Source organism: Magnolia sinica, chromosome 13 (assembly GCF_029962835.1).
Source record: "Magnolia sinica isolate HGM2019 chromosome 13, MsV1, whole genome shotgun sequence".
NCBI classification, from domain to species: Eukaryota; Viridiplantae; Streptophyta; class Magnoliopsida; order Magnoliales; family Magnoliaceae; genus Magnolia; species Magnolia sinica.
This window is the reverse complement of record NC_080585.1, coordinates 57,628,965-57,645,860: the sequence shown is the minus strand read 5'-3', so window position 1 is coordinate 57,645,860 and position 16,896 is coordinate 57,628,965. Positions and strand designations below refer to the sequence as shown.

Genomic DNA, 16,896 nt, shown 5'->3' with positions numbered 1-16,896 from the left:
AGTAGGAGAAAGGGATATTACCTATGAAAAGGCTGTGGTCTCCGCCGACCCCTTGGGGAAATCTGGGAGGTGGGGGCCAAGCATGGGGTTCTCTACCCCTAGAGGGAGCCCGGTGCCGCCAACGCTCCCCCCTGTCCATCTAGTCCAAGGGTTCCGGCAGGGAAGGAGATTCTCAGCACTCTCATCCAGCTTTCGCTGTTTCCATTCAATTTTCTTGTGACCATCCACTCAAAGCTCATTTTATAAAATTTGTTTGTCTTGTTTGTGAAATGGAAGGAAGAAGGCATTTTAATCCCGTAATAAAGAGAGGATTCTATATCTCTTCATAATCCAAGTGGTGGAATGTCAATGGCTCTCGTGTCTCTGGTTAACAACTATGCTCCAAGAATATTAATGACTCTAATTGATGTGTATTTGTAAGAATATCAACTTCCATTTGGTGAACATGTTACAAGGATATTAGTTAGCCACATACTCTCTGACTTTCTGATTTTTATTCTCCCATTGTTAAATTCCTCATAGTATGGGTTTCTGGTTTTTCTTCTCCCTTTGCTAAGTTGCTCATAATATGGCTTTTTGGTTTTTATTCTGCCTTCACTAAGTTGCTCATAGGGTGCCTAAATCTAGCTTGAACTTTATTGATTCATCATTGAATAATGACAATTTTTTATCCACTAATGACTTCCATCATCATTTTTTCACCATCATCCGTAACACTCGCTCATGTCACCTTAACAATATGGATAATTGTCATTAAAATTGAAGTATATAAATAGGTGGGTATTTGTCTCATTCTTACCATTACATAGAACACATATTAGATATGTAGGAACCTCATCCCATGGGTGGGCAGGTGTGCTCTCCAAAAAAAGAAGAAAAGAATGTGTCTCATGTGGTCACTTAGTACCAAATGGGTATGGCATGGACTCGAGATAGTATGTTTGAACGGGTTAGAGTTACTACTAGCCAATGAAGGCCTAGAATATGTGGTAGGCTAGACTTGTACATTGCCTTGGGTTAGGGAATGGGAGACTACCTAACTTGAAGATGACACCTGGGCAAGGTCTGTGATCGCGAATTTTAGGTAAGGACCTTAATGATGGATAATGAAGAGGTTAGGTGCTCTTCTTTACCAGCACTTACATGCAGTTTCTACTTTATGTGATTTATGATTTTTACGGATTTTCAGAGTTCCAGATGGCCTTATACTAATTGATTAGACGGTTGCTGACAACATTAGAAATTGACTAATAAACCACTACTCACATGAATTAACACCGAGGAGATTGTAATGTCTCACATGGGTTAGACTAGAGGAGATGATAGTTGCAAAGGAGAAAAGGATGAACACAATGCGCTAATGAATAAAATAAAAATAAAAAAGAAAGTTCAAGCAACACTGGACTTCTGATACACCAATTTGAGAGTATAATAAGGTGTAGAGCATATAATCCAAAATTGGTTAAATTATAAGTAGGGGTGTATGAGAGGACGATATGTAAATGCAAAGATAGAAGATAAAAATAGATGGTCAGATGGCTGCTTGTGCACATGGTGATGTGTTGGGAGGAAAGGAGTGCTAAGACACTCCTCCTAAGAGGACATGTTTGTAGATTTTGGATCACTTCGTTGATTTTGAATTATAAAGATGGCTTAGATGCTTGTGTAGGCTAGGTTGTAAGGCTGGGATGAGTGGGGTACACCTCTTACTCTTATTGCTACTCTCACTCTACTATCTATTCTCTCTATTCTACTCACTCTCTCAAGTCTTGAAAGTACTTGTAATCTCCTCATGAGTATATTCTTTTAAGAGTATCTTGACATGAAAATTTGCAAATTTAATAACCCCCACTCCCCATGTCCAATGTCACTATTGCACCATTCTGAGTCATCATGGTTTCACCTACACTGAAAAGTGACTAAAGGATTCTACAACTAATGAGCAAGCAGCTAGGAAATCTTCTGAGCGCAGAGTACTTAGGTGCAAAGTACTTCCTCAACCCCTGTCTAAGGATTAAGAGCACAACCAACATGAGGCCAGTCTTATAGCCACCAAGTCAAAATTGTAAATTTGCGATGGATTTTATGATGGATTTGGTCCGTCGCAAAATAGGCTTGGTATTAACCATGACCAATGGTCAAACTCTAGTTTTACCACTTTCTTTTTAAAAGGTAATTATGGTTTTACCTTTTAATCCAAAGCTTTTTCTAAGGATGTAACTTAGGGCCTATACTAGATGGTGATGAAAGCCACCCGACTACTTTTGCGTGCATGCTAGGTATATCTTACATAGCTTTGCAACCATAAGCACTAATACTTCAACATAGTTCATAGATCAGAAGCTCCACCTTCACAAATGTCCTAAATATATTAGCTATTTGACGCCTCGCTAGTGAGGTAGTTATCTAATGTCACTACTTCCCTAGAAAAGTACATGACACCCTCCGGCTATATGAGTGCATGACACCCAATGGCTGCATGAAACACCATCTTGTCCTCAGTCAATCTCAATGACAAAAGACATTTTGTTATGAACAAAATTGGCAACTCTACTGATGTAGTAACCCTAGATTCTTGCACAATGTTCTTGTACATGCATACTTGTACACTCACATCCATCCAAGCATACACATGCATACATCCATACATTCATTTATGCAATCATGAATACACACATCCATCCATCCATCCTTACATACATTCATACATGACCAACTATACATCCATCAAACTAGTTTGTACAATGACAACACCATTAATTTGTGTATTGAAATTACCTAATTTTGACCATTGTTTATGTATTAAAATTTTCTAGGGTGTGATCATTGATATGTGTGTGAGATCTATCTTTTTAACAATTGAACTATATAGCAAAATTTTCCCACATATGACCATAAATCTAAGCCTAAATTAACCCAATTATGATAGTTGGCTTGAGCATTATATTTACACAATTATGACCACAGATCTATGCACCAAATCTATCCAAATTATGACCGTCAATCCATGTCCTGAATTTGTCCAAATAAGACTATTGGCCTAGGCATTAACCCCGCCCAATTATGACCATTGATTGTTCACTAAACCTGATGTAGAGCGGTCGCGGACAGTTTCATGGCCAAGATGGATTAGAAAAGGCCCGGTTGACGACAGAAGTGATCCAGACCATCAGACCTTAAATCAGGTGTATCTCGCAATCCAGAATGAGTTATGCGACGTACCATATATGATTTTGGGGTAGGATGAGCTATTTTAGCATCCAACCCCACTACGCCAGCTTTCCCACGATGAATTTGCAAAATACCATCAGATCGACGGTCGTTCCTGTTTTAATTTTGTTTTTACTATAAATAGTAAGTTTTAGTTTGATTATAACTCTTCAACGGTTGAGCTTTAGGAGTTGCGTCCAACGTGAAAAGTGCTTAGAATAATTAGGAGAACAACGTGATGAAGCCAAATAGGACACTTACTATTTTTGGCCAAAAACCTTGTGCACTAGTAGACATCACGACTGCCTATAAATAATAAGTGTACTATTTATAATAAGTTGCAAATTCTAGGAGTTTTAATTGTAGTTTGATTCTGAAATTTCTCTCATTGCTTAGTATTCATATTTAAAGGGTTGTGAACTCATTTATTTCATTCATCAATCAAATTACGAATTTTATAGATTTTAGTTATATTTTTCTTACTTTTTTTCCTTGTGGATTCGAGAAGTCTCTGTGAGGAGTCAAGAGAAGCTCCGTGGATTCGGAGTAGTTATCCTTGAGGAAGACGGTGCTCGACCTCATCATGTTCATCCCTGCGTCAATTGGTATGAGAGTTAGGTTTCCCCTCTGGCTGATAGCAAACAACATAGATATGAACCAAAATCCTTGGATGGTGATCCAGGGATTCATTATCTTTCAGAAAGAATGAAAACCTTCGATCGAGAGAGTCAATTAACTATGCAAGGACTGCAGGCAACCCTTGACTGTCTTATGGATTCATTATTTCCACCCCGAGCCCTAAGTGATGCTCCACCGCCTATGGTTGCTATACGACATAATCCTAATTTTCGTAGAACACTACCAGTGGTAAATCGTAAGGCTACACCAGGCGATTCGAGCTCTAGCGTCGAGCACCTTAATGAAGACTTTGTCCGACGACCAATTCATGGAGGCCATCATATACATCGTGCTAAAAGACACTATCGAGGTAAGGCCGAACTTGCTAGTTTTAACGGTTTATTATGCATAAAAGATTTCCTTGACTGGTTAGCCGAAGTAGAAAGATATTTCAATTACATGGACATGCTAGAGTATAAAAAGGTAAAATTAGTAGCATTTAAATTAAAATCTGGTGCTTCTACATGGTGGAAGAAATTACAACTCTTATGAGCCTGACAGAATAAGGCGACCATCTCATCATGGCCACGGATGAGATGCCTTCTTCGATCTCTATTCCTTCCTAGTGATTACGAGTAGGTATTGTTCCAACAATACTAAAACTACTGACAGGGTAATCAAATCGTCACCGACTACACCAAAAAATTCCAGCAGTTGACAATGCGAAACGATTTATCAAAAATCGAATCACAGAAGCTAACACAATTTATAGGTGGGTTACAATCGACGATTCAAGACCGAGTTCAGATGCACCCAGTCGAGATCGTGGATGAAGCAGTTCAATTGGCAAGTAGGGCAGAAACACAACTTGTAAGATTTCTACTCAGCCTTATCCTTCATCTCGACCCCCAGGACGGGTCCCACACAGGATCCAGTGCTAGTACTAGGAAAGAACCAGTAGGAGAACGTCATTAACCTCCTTCAACCGCAAACCATGATACGGGGAGTGACTCATCTAGGCCTCAACGTGTAGCACCCATAACAGCGGGCCCGAGTAGGATTTTAAATCCTTACATTCGGCCAAGGTCGAACAATTGTTACCGCTATGGCCAACCGGGCCACTTATCAAACACGTGTCCTCAACATCCTGCAACATACTTGACCATAAACGAAGGGGGCAATGAATGTGAGGCCGCAGAAGAAGACCCTAACTTTGGTAAATATGAACAAGCTACTAAGGAATGGGCAGATGATGATGAGTGGACGGGCGAGGATCGTGGCGAATCTCTAGTTGTGAGGTGATTACTGTACACCCCATGAAAGGAATTACATCCATAGTGACACAATATATTTCGTATGCTGTGCACCGTCAATGACAAAGTCTATGATGTAATGATAGACAATGGCAGTAGTGAGAACATCGTCTCGAGAGTGATGGTGGACAAGTTGCAGCTACCAACGACAAAACGTCTTTCCCCGTACTTAATTGGCTGGATAAAAAAGGTGAATGAGACCAAGGTAACTGAAAAGATCAAATATTTTGTGATGTGTTCAACATGAAAGTATGTCATATATCACTCGGTCGACCATGGCAGTTGGACCGTGATGCGACTCATTGAGGATGAGACAATGTTTACGTCTTCGTTAAGGATGGTCAAAAGATAATCCTTGTCCATATGGCACCAGAGAACTACCCTGAAGCTTCTAAAGTAGAGATGAGTTCCCTGACAATTTGAGATTTCATGGAGGAATCCAAGGAAATCGGCGAGATATACGTTATATTGGTGAAGGGCGATGAATCGAAGCCCTCAAACATTCCTCCATGTTTAAGGCTATTACTAAACAAATTCAAAGAAGTCTGGCCTGAAGATTTACCCGATGAATTAGTCCCCTATGAGGCACATCCAACATCACACAGACCTTGTCACTAGGCTAGCCCGCCCAACCGTCCCCATTATCGGATGAGTCCGAAGGAGTTTGAGATACTTCAGGGGTAGGTGGAGGAATTGATTCGTAAGGATCTTTTGATAGAGAGCATGAGCCCATGTGTCGTGCCAACATTGTTAACACAAAAAAAATATGGGAGCTGGCGCATGTGTGTCAACATCTGGACAATCAACGAAATCACCATCAAATATCGATTCCCAATACCGCAGTTGGACGACATTCTCGATATGTTAGAAAGGGCTAAGGTGTTCTCTAAACTAGACCAGAGAAGTGTGTACTATCAGATTCATATCCGACCCAGTGATGAGTAAAAAATGACATTCAAGACTAAGGAAGGATTATATGAGTGATTGACCATGCCCTTCTATCTATCGAACCCACTAAGCACTTTTATACGTTTGATGAATCAAGTGTTAAACCGTTCACTAGCCGATTTGTAGTAGTATATTTTGATGACATCCTGATATATAGCAAGGAAGAGACAGAGCACAGGGAACATCTCAGGCAGGTGTTGTAAGTCCTACAAGTTAACAAGTTGTACCTCAACTTGAAGAAGTGTAGAGTTTTAATGGACAGTCTGTTGTTCTTAGGATTTGTTGTAACATCCATGGGCATCCGTGTGAACGATAAAAAGGTGCGAGCCATTGGGGAATGACCAATCTTGATTCGTTAAAAATTTTAGCGCGATAGTTGCACCTATTACAAATTGCATGAAAAATGGATCGTTTCAGTGGACCGATGAGGCTGACAAGAACTTTCATGAGATCAAGCATTGGTTGTCCACAACACCTATCTTAGTTCTTCCTAATTTCGACAAGTTGTTCGAGGTTGAGTGTGACACTTCATATGTCAGAATTGGAGGAGTATTATCATAGAAAGGCAGGCTGGTAGCCTTCTATAGTGAGAAGCTCAGCGAAGTCCAAAAATAGTGGTCGACATATGAGCTTGAGTTGTACATAGTTGTTTAGGCACTGAGACATTAGCGGCATTATCTTATTCAAAGAAAGTTTGTTTTGTACATTGACCATCAAGCAATAAAATTTATTAATAGTCAGACTAACATGAATCGTGTGCATACTAGATGGGTTGTGTTTTTGCAAGAATTTATGTTCATTTTGAAGCACAGGTCAGGGCAACAGAATAAGGTGGTTGATGCACTTAGCCGTCATGCATCACTACTTGTTACAATAATAATGATGTGATTGGCTTCAACTGTCTCAAGGAGTTATATACCGAGGACGAGGACTTTAAATATTCTTCGATGAAGTGTCAAGAAGGTCATTCCAATGACCTACCTATACACGACGGTTTCATCTTCAAAGAGAATTAATTATGCATCTCCCAAAGTTCTCCGAGGGAGCATTTTATTCAGGAGCTACATGGAGGTGGCCTTGGTGGAAACCTTGGGTAAGAAAAGATGCGAACTCTTATGGAGGAGCTGCATTATTAGCCGCAATTAGTACGTGATGTGGGAAAAGCAATACAACGTTGTCATGTTTGTCATACCTCCAAGGGACAATCTCAAAATACAGGCCTCTAAACCCTATTACTCGTGCCTAATGGCCCTTGGGAGGATTTATCTATAGACTTTGTGCTTGGTCTCACATGAATACAACGCGGCATGGATTAAGTATTTCTGGTGGTAGGTAATTTCTCCAAAATGGAGCACTTTATCCCATGCAAGAAGACCCTCGATGCAACACACATGGTGAATCTATTCTTTAGAGAGGTCGTACAGCTACATGGGGTCCCCAAGACCATTACTTTTGACCGTGACATGAAGTTCATTAGACACTTTTGTCGAATTTTGTTGACTCAATTCGATACACGAATTCAGTTCAGTAGTGCTTACCACCCACAGATTGATGGGCAGATTGAATTGTGAATAACACATTGGGAAACCTCTTTCAATGTATTTCATGTGAAAAACTAAAGCAGTGAGATTTGACCTTGTTTCAAACAGAGTTTGCATTCAACAACATAGTGAACCGCTCGACAGGGAAGTCTCCGTTCCAGATTATTTATGGACAAATGCCTCGCCACACATTTGACTTGGTCCCTCCGCCCAAACTCACAGGCATGAGCATTGCAGTAGAACATATGGTAGACAAGATCATAGGCATTCATGTGGAGGTGCGGACCAAGCTACATGCCTCGAACGAGAAGTACAGGGAGCTAGTGAACAAGCATAGGGATGAAAAGTGTTCGAGATGGGCGACCACATTATGGTCAATCTACGTAAAGAGAGATTTTCTACCGGGACATACAAAAAGTTGAAGAGTAAGAAAATTGGACCAGTACTAATCATCCGAAAGATCAATGACAGCGCTTACATTGTTGATCTTCCAAATGACATATCGATCTCACGGACTTTCAACGTCGTGGACCTGACCGAGTATCATTACTAAAGCAGGACGAGTTCTTTTGAAGTGGAGGAGACTGATGTAGAGGGGTCATGGATGGTTTCATGGCCAAATTGGATCAGAAATGGTCCGGTTGACGACAGAAGTGATCCGGACTATTAAACCTTAGATCGGGTGTATCTCGCAATCCGAAATGAGTTATTCAACGTACCATATATGATGTTAAGGTAGGACGAGTTACTTTAGCCACCCAACCCCGCTACGCCGGGTTGCTCACGACGAATTTGTGAAATACCATTAGATCGGCGGTCATTCCTGTTTTAATTCTGTTTTTACTATAAATAGTATTATAACTCTTTATGTGTTGGCCTTTCGGAATTGTGTCAAACGTGAAAAGTGCTTAGAATAATTAGGAGAACAGCGTGGTGAAGCCAAATAGGACACTTACTATTTTTGGCCGAAAACCTTGTGCACTAGTAGACACCACGACCGTCTATAAATAGTAAGTTTACTTTTTATAGTAAGTTACAAAATTCTAGGTGTTTTAGTTGTAGTTTGATTTTGAAATTTCTGCCATTGCTTAGAATCCCTATTTAAAGGGTTGTGAACTCGTTTATTTCATTCATCAATCAAATTATGAATTTTATAGAATTTATTTATATTTTTTCTTGCTTTTTTTTTTTTGTCCTCGGGATTCGAGAAGTTTCTGTGAGGAGTCCAGAGAAGCTTCGTGGATTCGGAGTAGTTATCCTTGAGGAAGACGGTGCTCGACCTCATCATGTTCATCCTTGCGTCATGTTGGCTAACTAGTGTGAAACGGCCTTAGTGCTCAAAATTTAAACTGTAATGACCCTTGTGGATATTTCATGCATTATAATCGCATTCCTGATGCATGCCATATGGTTTTATTTTTAGAGCTTGTTCATGAAATCCTTAAATACTAGGTTTACATAAGAGTTTTATTTTGCATTTGAAGGTTGCATCGATTCATTTGTTTTATTTTACATGAAATTGCATTGAAATCTTTGGTTATTTAGCCTTTAGTTTTTAAGCGTTGTATTGAATTTACAGTAATTGGATTGAATGTGTTTCCAAACTTGTAAAGACATTGTAATATAATTTACATTGAAAGAGTGATTAAGACTTTAGATTATGGTGATGATGATTTGGATATTTTATTTTATATAAGTAATTGGTTAATTGGTTTATTTTATGAAAGTGTGGATTGATATTGTGTGATGGTTCATGGAATTGTGGTTTGTGAATGCTTAATATATGAGCCATGTCTATAGGTACAGAATCAGAGTCAAGCATACCCAAGTGCTGGCATGATAGTTGAGGACAGGTCGAGCCCTAGAATCTGTTATTTGTCATTTTCTCCCCATATGCAAAGATATACAAGTTATGCACCTAACACACAAAACGTATCTATTTTTGAATGGCTACCTTGGCACTACATTCGGGTGCCAAACTTGCTACACCCCCCCCCCCCCCCCCCCCGCTAGACATTCTTCATTTTTAGGGTCAAAATTAAAGGAAATTATCTTATTTTCTTAGGAATATGATCTAATCACCCCTTCCGGGGGTGCTGTTGTTGTTGATATGTTTGATAGGAATCATACCTTCAACACTCAGTTAAGAAATAGCCCTCCTTCACTCCTAACCATTTTCTCTTTTCCTCTTCTAAGGAGGTTTTGTGGTGGCCATACCCTGTTAACCTCCTATGCCATTCACCCTCACTCCTAATCAAGTTAAGGCCACCGCAGTGGCCAAAGTATCTACTCGAGACAAAAGCCCATGCAACGAACAAGGCAGCCACTAGGAACAATGCTGCCTCAACAGCAAAAGTTGGCTCAGCGGCCAAGGCCCCCTTCTGGGCTAACACTCTTGCAATGGCTCAGCCCTCCTCACCAAAACAACTATGCAGGCTAAGGTCGTAACCTCTATTATCACCCCTTTGAAGGTCCACCTTTGGGCTGCGGCTGCCTCTATGGCTAGGGTTTGTTAGGTTTTCTCCCAACTAGTGTTTTAGCCAGTTCTAGACCACAATCAACTGGTCCCAAAAGACACACCGCTGCCTCTAGCATCTCCACAAGTGTATATACTTCTGTTCCCTCTCATCGTCCTATGTATCTTCAATAACGCATCCTGAGCATGGAGGACCCATTTACTCGAGGGTCTCATCATCCTCGTCATGCCCTGCGCATGGAGGTCCCATCTACTTGAGTATCTCGTCGTCCCATGTGTCTTCAACAATGCACCTTACACATTGAGGGCCCGTTTACTCAAGAGAAGATGCGTGTATATTCTAACAAGCCTCTCTTACCAATCTCTCAACAGCTGGCCACATTTCAGTAGGCTCCACATGGTGGTTGGGGGCGGCAGCTTAGGCAATATAGGTCCAGGTGTACACCCCAAAACTCTCCTTGACAAGACGATCCAAACCAGCTTGTTTCGTACAAATATAAGCTTAAGAAAAAACATAATAATAATAATACACCGACGGTCCACGTGCAATGTCAGCGACTCCATCAGACCTATGGTTGGCTTACCAAACCTTACACTCCACTTCCGAAGCTGTGCCGATTAACTCACCAATCTCTTGACTTTTTGTATACACTGGTATGATATTAGTGCTTGACATCTTGTATTCATTGACAAGATCAGAACCGCTTATTGATTAGGTCCAACAGTGAATGGGTCAAAGAACTAAGTCACACTGTTTGGACGATCCTAACCCTATAATGGTGGCGTATAATGACCATTGAAAGAACAATCAGCAATCACTTACATTCAGGGAAAAATATAAGTTCATTTGTTTACATGGTTAGCACAATCTGATCAAGGAAACTTTTGGCCGCTGGATGGTTCAGATCATCATACGCAATTGTACAGAAGCCTGATCATCCTCAAACGCAAAGTGTAAGATCTGGGCTTTCCATCCGGTGGGCCACCGGCGGGAAAGCATATTCTCGCACACTTATCATATTGGCACCAAGAGTGTGGACCACTAGACCTGGCATAGATGCGGATTGGTACTTAGTACGCTATAGTGCACTGAGTATACTCTAATTCCATCTGTTTTTCAAGTTCATTTTATGGCATAAGTCTAATATTGTAGACACCCTGATTCATAGCTGAAGTGGTAGGCTGAGTGAAATATACCTAGTGTCAACACTGAGGTCTTGGTATCGATCCCCGGTGGGGGTGGCTAACAGTGAAGTGTATACTGACAGTAGGGTGTACTAACAAGCTAACAAAAAAATAGAATAATAAGTCCAAAATTGAAGCATGTCCAAAAGCTTAAGTGGACCACACCACGTGAATGTGTTCACCATTGAAACCTTCCTAGAGCTTAAGTGATGTTTATTTGTCATCCAACATATTTATAAGGTCATACAGACATAAACAACGAGAAAAAACTGATATCATCTTGATCAAAACTTCTGTGGTCTACAAGAAGCTTTCAACTGCGATTGTTCAATTCCCACCTTTTCCTATGGTGTTGTTCACTTGAGCTTTAGATATGGTTTAATTTTGGGATTATTTTTGAAAATGAGCAGGAAAAGCCAGATGGGTAAGACACATACATTACAGTGGGCCCACAGAATTTACAGAGTAGGAAATGGGACCCGGATTAGCTACCGACAGGTTGAGCAGCAAGATTCCTACTGAAGTGACGTCACCAAGTTCCGTGGATCCCACCATGATGTATGTTTTGTATCTACACCGTCCATTCATTTGGAGAGACCATTTTAGGGCATGATACAAAGAATAAGTCAGATCCAAAGATCGAGTGGACCCCACCAAAGAAAACAGTGGAGAGACTGATGCCTACCATTAAAAACTTCTAAGGGCCACAAAGGTTTTTGATCAAGCTGATATTTGTTTTTACCCGAGTTATGAATAAGTTGGATCTCAAATAAACATCACGGTGGACCTTAGGAAGGTTTCAATGGTGGGTGTCACTCTCTCCACTATTTTCATTGGTGGGGTCCACTATAGCTTTGGATCTGCCTCATTCTTTGGATCATGCTCTAAAATGATATCTCCAACTGGATGGAAGGTGTGGATACAACACATACATTATGGTGGGACCCACAAAACTTGATGAGGGCACTTCACTAGCGAGTTTGGCTACTCAACCTGTTAGTAGCCAATCCACGTCTGTAGGCTGTATAGCCAAGAGGAAAGCTATTTGATACATTGGCAGAGTATGCTTGATACTCTGGCACTGAAAAACATGGTCGATGATACGTATAATCTTTGAGCCAACAGTGGTATAAGCACAGATTCCGAAGTAATTACCGAGTGCTTGCCTAAGATCCATCACGCTTCCTTAGGGCTTGTTTGATTTTCCGGATGAAATAGTAATTATAACTACTTCACCGGTTTGAAAATGCACTTGCAGTCTGTCTTGAAAATAAATATTTGTTTAAATATTTGGGCCCCACCATAATATATATATATATATGTGTGTGTGTGTGATGTATCCATCCCGTCCATCAATTTTAGTGTAATATTTTAAAGCATGAGCCAAAAAATGAGCCTAATCCAACACTAAGGTGGCCCACACTAAAGGAAACAATGGCACTGCTACATTTTTAACGATAGATGTTCGATTTCCTAAATCTTGTGGTGTGGCACACTTGAGCTTTGTATCAGCCTCATTTTTTTGGTCAAGCCCTAAATTCAGCTAGTATAACAGATGGACGGTGTGGATAAGACACAGACATCCTAGTGGGCTCCCACATATATTTCACAGTTTCTCACATTTAGAGCTCAAAAAAGTAAATGTCAAATCAAACACCTATAACAACCCACATTTAGAGCTCAAAAAAGTAAATGTCAAATCAAACATCTATAACAACCCAGTGAAATAATTATTACTCTTGCGATGTATTTACCAAATGTTTAGAAAATCAAACACGCATACGGCCTGTTCGATTTTCCAGTGCACTGGTAAATACCAGGCAAAAGAGTAATAATTATCTCCCTATGTATTTATAAGGCACCTGATTTGACTACTTACTTTTTGACATGGAAATCAAAAACATTACAAAATATATATGGGTCTCACTGTGATGCATTTCGCTTATCCACACCGTTCATCCATTATGCCTTTCGAATTTATAGCATAAGCAAAAAAATGAGGTATATCCGAAACTCAAGTGGACCACACCATACGAAAACAGCAATCGAATACTTACTGTTAAAAACTTTGTGAGGCTATTATTTCTTTTGGTGTGGACCACTTGAGTGTTGGATCATCCTTATTTTTTGGCTTATGCCTTAAAATATTGTGATAAAACATATGGACGGAATTGATATATCATATACATTACCTTGAGGTTCAAAAATTTTAAATAGCTATTTGAACCGGCTCCCAATGTAGAAGTCACTACATGAAATACCCCTTTTAGCGACGAAAATTTTCATCGCTAAAAGTCAGATTTTCGTAGCTAAATACATTTAGCGATGAAAATTTTCGTCGCCAACTTCGTCGCTAAAAGACCGACGTGCATGGATTTTAACGGCGAAAAAATGAAATCGTCGCCGAAGCAATACTTTTAGCGACGAAAATTTTCGTCGCTAAAAAAACTGTACAAGACTTTTAGCAGCGAAAATTTTTGCTGCTAAAAATTCGTTACTTTTAGCAACGAAAAGTTTCGTCGCCACAAAAACTGTACCAGACTTTTAGCAGTGAAAATTTTCGCTGCTAAAAGTATTATTCAGTTTTTAGCGACGAATATTTTCGTCACCAAAAACATATACAGACTTTTAGCAACGAAAATTTTTACTGCTAAAAAATTCATTACTTGTAGCGACGATAATTTTCGTGGCAAAAACAACTGTACAAGGCTTTTAGCAGTGAAAATTTTCGCTGCTAAAAGTAGTTCAGTTTTTAGCGACGAATAGTTTCGTCGTAAAAAAAACTATACAAGACTTTTAGCAGCGAAAAGTTTCACTGCTAAAAATTCGTTCCTTTTTAGCGACGATTATTTTCCTCACAAAAAAAACTGTACATGACTTTTAGCAGCGAAAATTTTCACTGCTAAAAGTAGTTCAGTTTTAAGCGACGAATATTTTCGTCGCAAAAAAACTATACAAGACTTTTTAGCAGCGAAAATATTCGTTGCTAAAAATTCCTTCCTTTCTAACAACGATAATTTTCGTCGGTAAAGAACCTTTACATGACCTTTAGCAGCGAAAGTTTTCGCTGCCAAAAAATTCGTTACACCTTTAGCAACGAAAATTTTCGTCGCTAAAAAACTTTAGAGGCCTTTTTAGCAGCGAAGATTTTCGCTGCTAAAAATAAATTACAATACTTTTAGCTACGAAAATTTTCGTTGCTAAAGTCTTTTATTTTTTTTTAAAAAAATATACCTCTTAAAATTCCGCACAAAATTCCTGATATACACCTGTTAACAATATATTTCATCATATTCATCCTGATATACACCTATTATATATATATATATATATATATATATATATATATATATATATATATATATATATTTCATCATATTCACATTCACATCCATCTAATTAAATTAATCCAAACCCAAACATAAACTACATTCATCCAAACACAAACAATGTTATCCGCATCACATTCATTCAAAACTTAACATAATAAACAAATATAAAAAAAAATTCACACAGATGAAGGCGGAGGCGCTGGGGCATCAGTGGATAAGCGTGCAGCGATAACTTGAAACATCTCCATCATCCGTCGCTCATGCTCCACCCGCATCTCCTCCATCCTCCTCTCTTGCTCCTTCCTCTGCCTCGCCAGCTGATCGCCCATCCTCTTCTCCTGTTCCTCCCTCTGCCTCGCCAGTTCCTCCTCCATCCTCCTCTCCTGCTCCTCCCTCTGCCTCGCCTGCTCCTCCCTCTGTCTGTCCAGCTGATCTTTGATGTCATCGACGACGACCCGTAGCTGCCAAACCTCTCTCTCTACAGTATCAGCTCGGCGTACGGCGCTGTCGCCAACGACGATGGATCGGCTGGAGGCAGCTCTAGCGGGTGCCATGAGCTTGGCACCATGGCCAAACCCACGCACATATCCAGAACGGGTGCCAAGCACCTAACTCAGGATCTCTGGCTCCCTCCGCTGAGTACCATCGGGAGTGGGTTGACTGCGTAAGGTGTTCATCTCCTCCTGTAATGAAAACATATGAATTTTCATAATAAATGACATTATTATAATTTAATGCAAATAAATTTTACAATGTAAGGATCTTTACCCAAATCTCGCTGGCTCTAGGATGTACCCAAGATCCTGTCGCCTGCCGACAGTGAGTCCCTTTGTAGAAGTCTACTGGTCCGGGCTCCTGGCCAGTGACGGAATCTCACTGCGCAATCGAAAAGACAATAGAATTAATATAAATGCATGGAAAGAATATATAAACGTAATAATTACCAGTACTTTCTTACCATGTCGTGACGAAGTCGTACAAATGACTTTGAACCAGCTACGTGGTTCACTTCTAACTTTCCTCTATTGTCAGAATTTATTTTGCTCCTCTTCTAAACACATTATTCATAATACATTGTTATTAATTACGAATTTAATTATTATGTTAAGATATCATAAATATGTAAATATTACCTGAAAAGAATCAGACGAAAATCTATCGCAGAGTATCCGCCAGTCCTCATCGGTCACGTGCAGCGGTGCGGACTGTATGGCCTCCTCGTGGCTCATGCACCGCTTGTATTGCTGGTGTAACTTACTGCGGTAATCCTTGAATTGCTCCTTCATCATGTCGTCAACGGCATGGGAGATGTGCGGAACACTCAAATCCAAGTCAAATTTATCCTGCAGTTTCGTAAATGATAGATTAAGATAATAAACTTATTAAGAAAATAACTTAACTGTAAATAAACTTTTATAAAATAAATTTTAATTTACTAAAATTTACCTAAAGGCGCTGACGGATGAGCTGTCGCACATCATCTGTCATGTCTGCCCAACGAGAGGTGGTGGGGGGGATCAGAGATCGGCATAAGACACCGACCTCTGACGTAAACAACATGGCATTGTTCTCAACAGGTCTAATGCAGTCCTGTGAGAACTCTACCGTCACCCTACCCTCACGCGTAAGTCGCTCTAAAAGCAACCCACGCGTGAGTCCACGTCCTCGTCGGCTGGTCGACGACGCTGTTGCAAAAGAAATATATAAGTTTAAACATAAATAGAAATCATTAAAAGAAATATATGTCTAGACTTACATGCAGTGCCCGGTGTATGCGCGACTGAGGGATCAGACGCCTGCGATGCAACATGTGACGGTGATGCTGGCTCCGTCGCATCACGGGTAGAAGGGGTAGATCCAGTGCGCGAACGACGTACTCTCCCACCTGGTGCCATCACTGAATATGTGCGAGCTACGAACTTATAAATTTAAACAATGTCAATACAAGTGGAATATACTAAAACATTGTACAAGTAGTGTTGACGGTATAATGCATGTGTTTATGCTTAGAGAGATGATTAAAATATGATTAGACCATTACACTATAATGCAAGCAGAATATAATAAAACTGTAAACTTTAATTTATAATCATTGAAAATTCCATTATACATTGTCATTCTATATTAAATACACATATTTTGTTGTAATACGAAACAACTTTGAGGTAAACTATCCGAAGTACTCCCTGCGTAAGCTATCGTATACTTCAGAAGCATATGTCATTTCGTGTGAAGCACTCGACATATTTACAGCCAACATGCCAGTCACAATA

The 16,896-nt window shown here is 39.9% G+C and overlaps 1 long non-coding RNA gene across 1 annotated transcript; it reads right to left on the bottom strand.

Annotated features, from left to right (window-relative positions):
* Positions 1-15,056: 15,056 nt before the first annotated feature.
* Positions 15,057-16,624, bottom strand: LOC131224379 (uncharacterized). The gene is made up of 6 exons (XR_009160863.1): positions 16,380-16,624; positions 16,070-16,308; positions 15,757-15,966; positions 15,582-15,674; positions 15,392-15,499; positions 15,057-15,306 (listed from the first exon to the last, which is right to left on the bottom strand). It is a non-coding gene; the product is annotated as an uncharacterized LOC131224379 (long non-coding RNA).
* Positions 16,625-16,896: the final 272 nt, after the last annotated feature.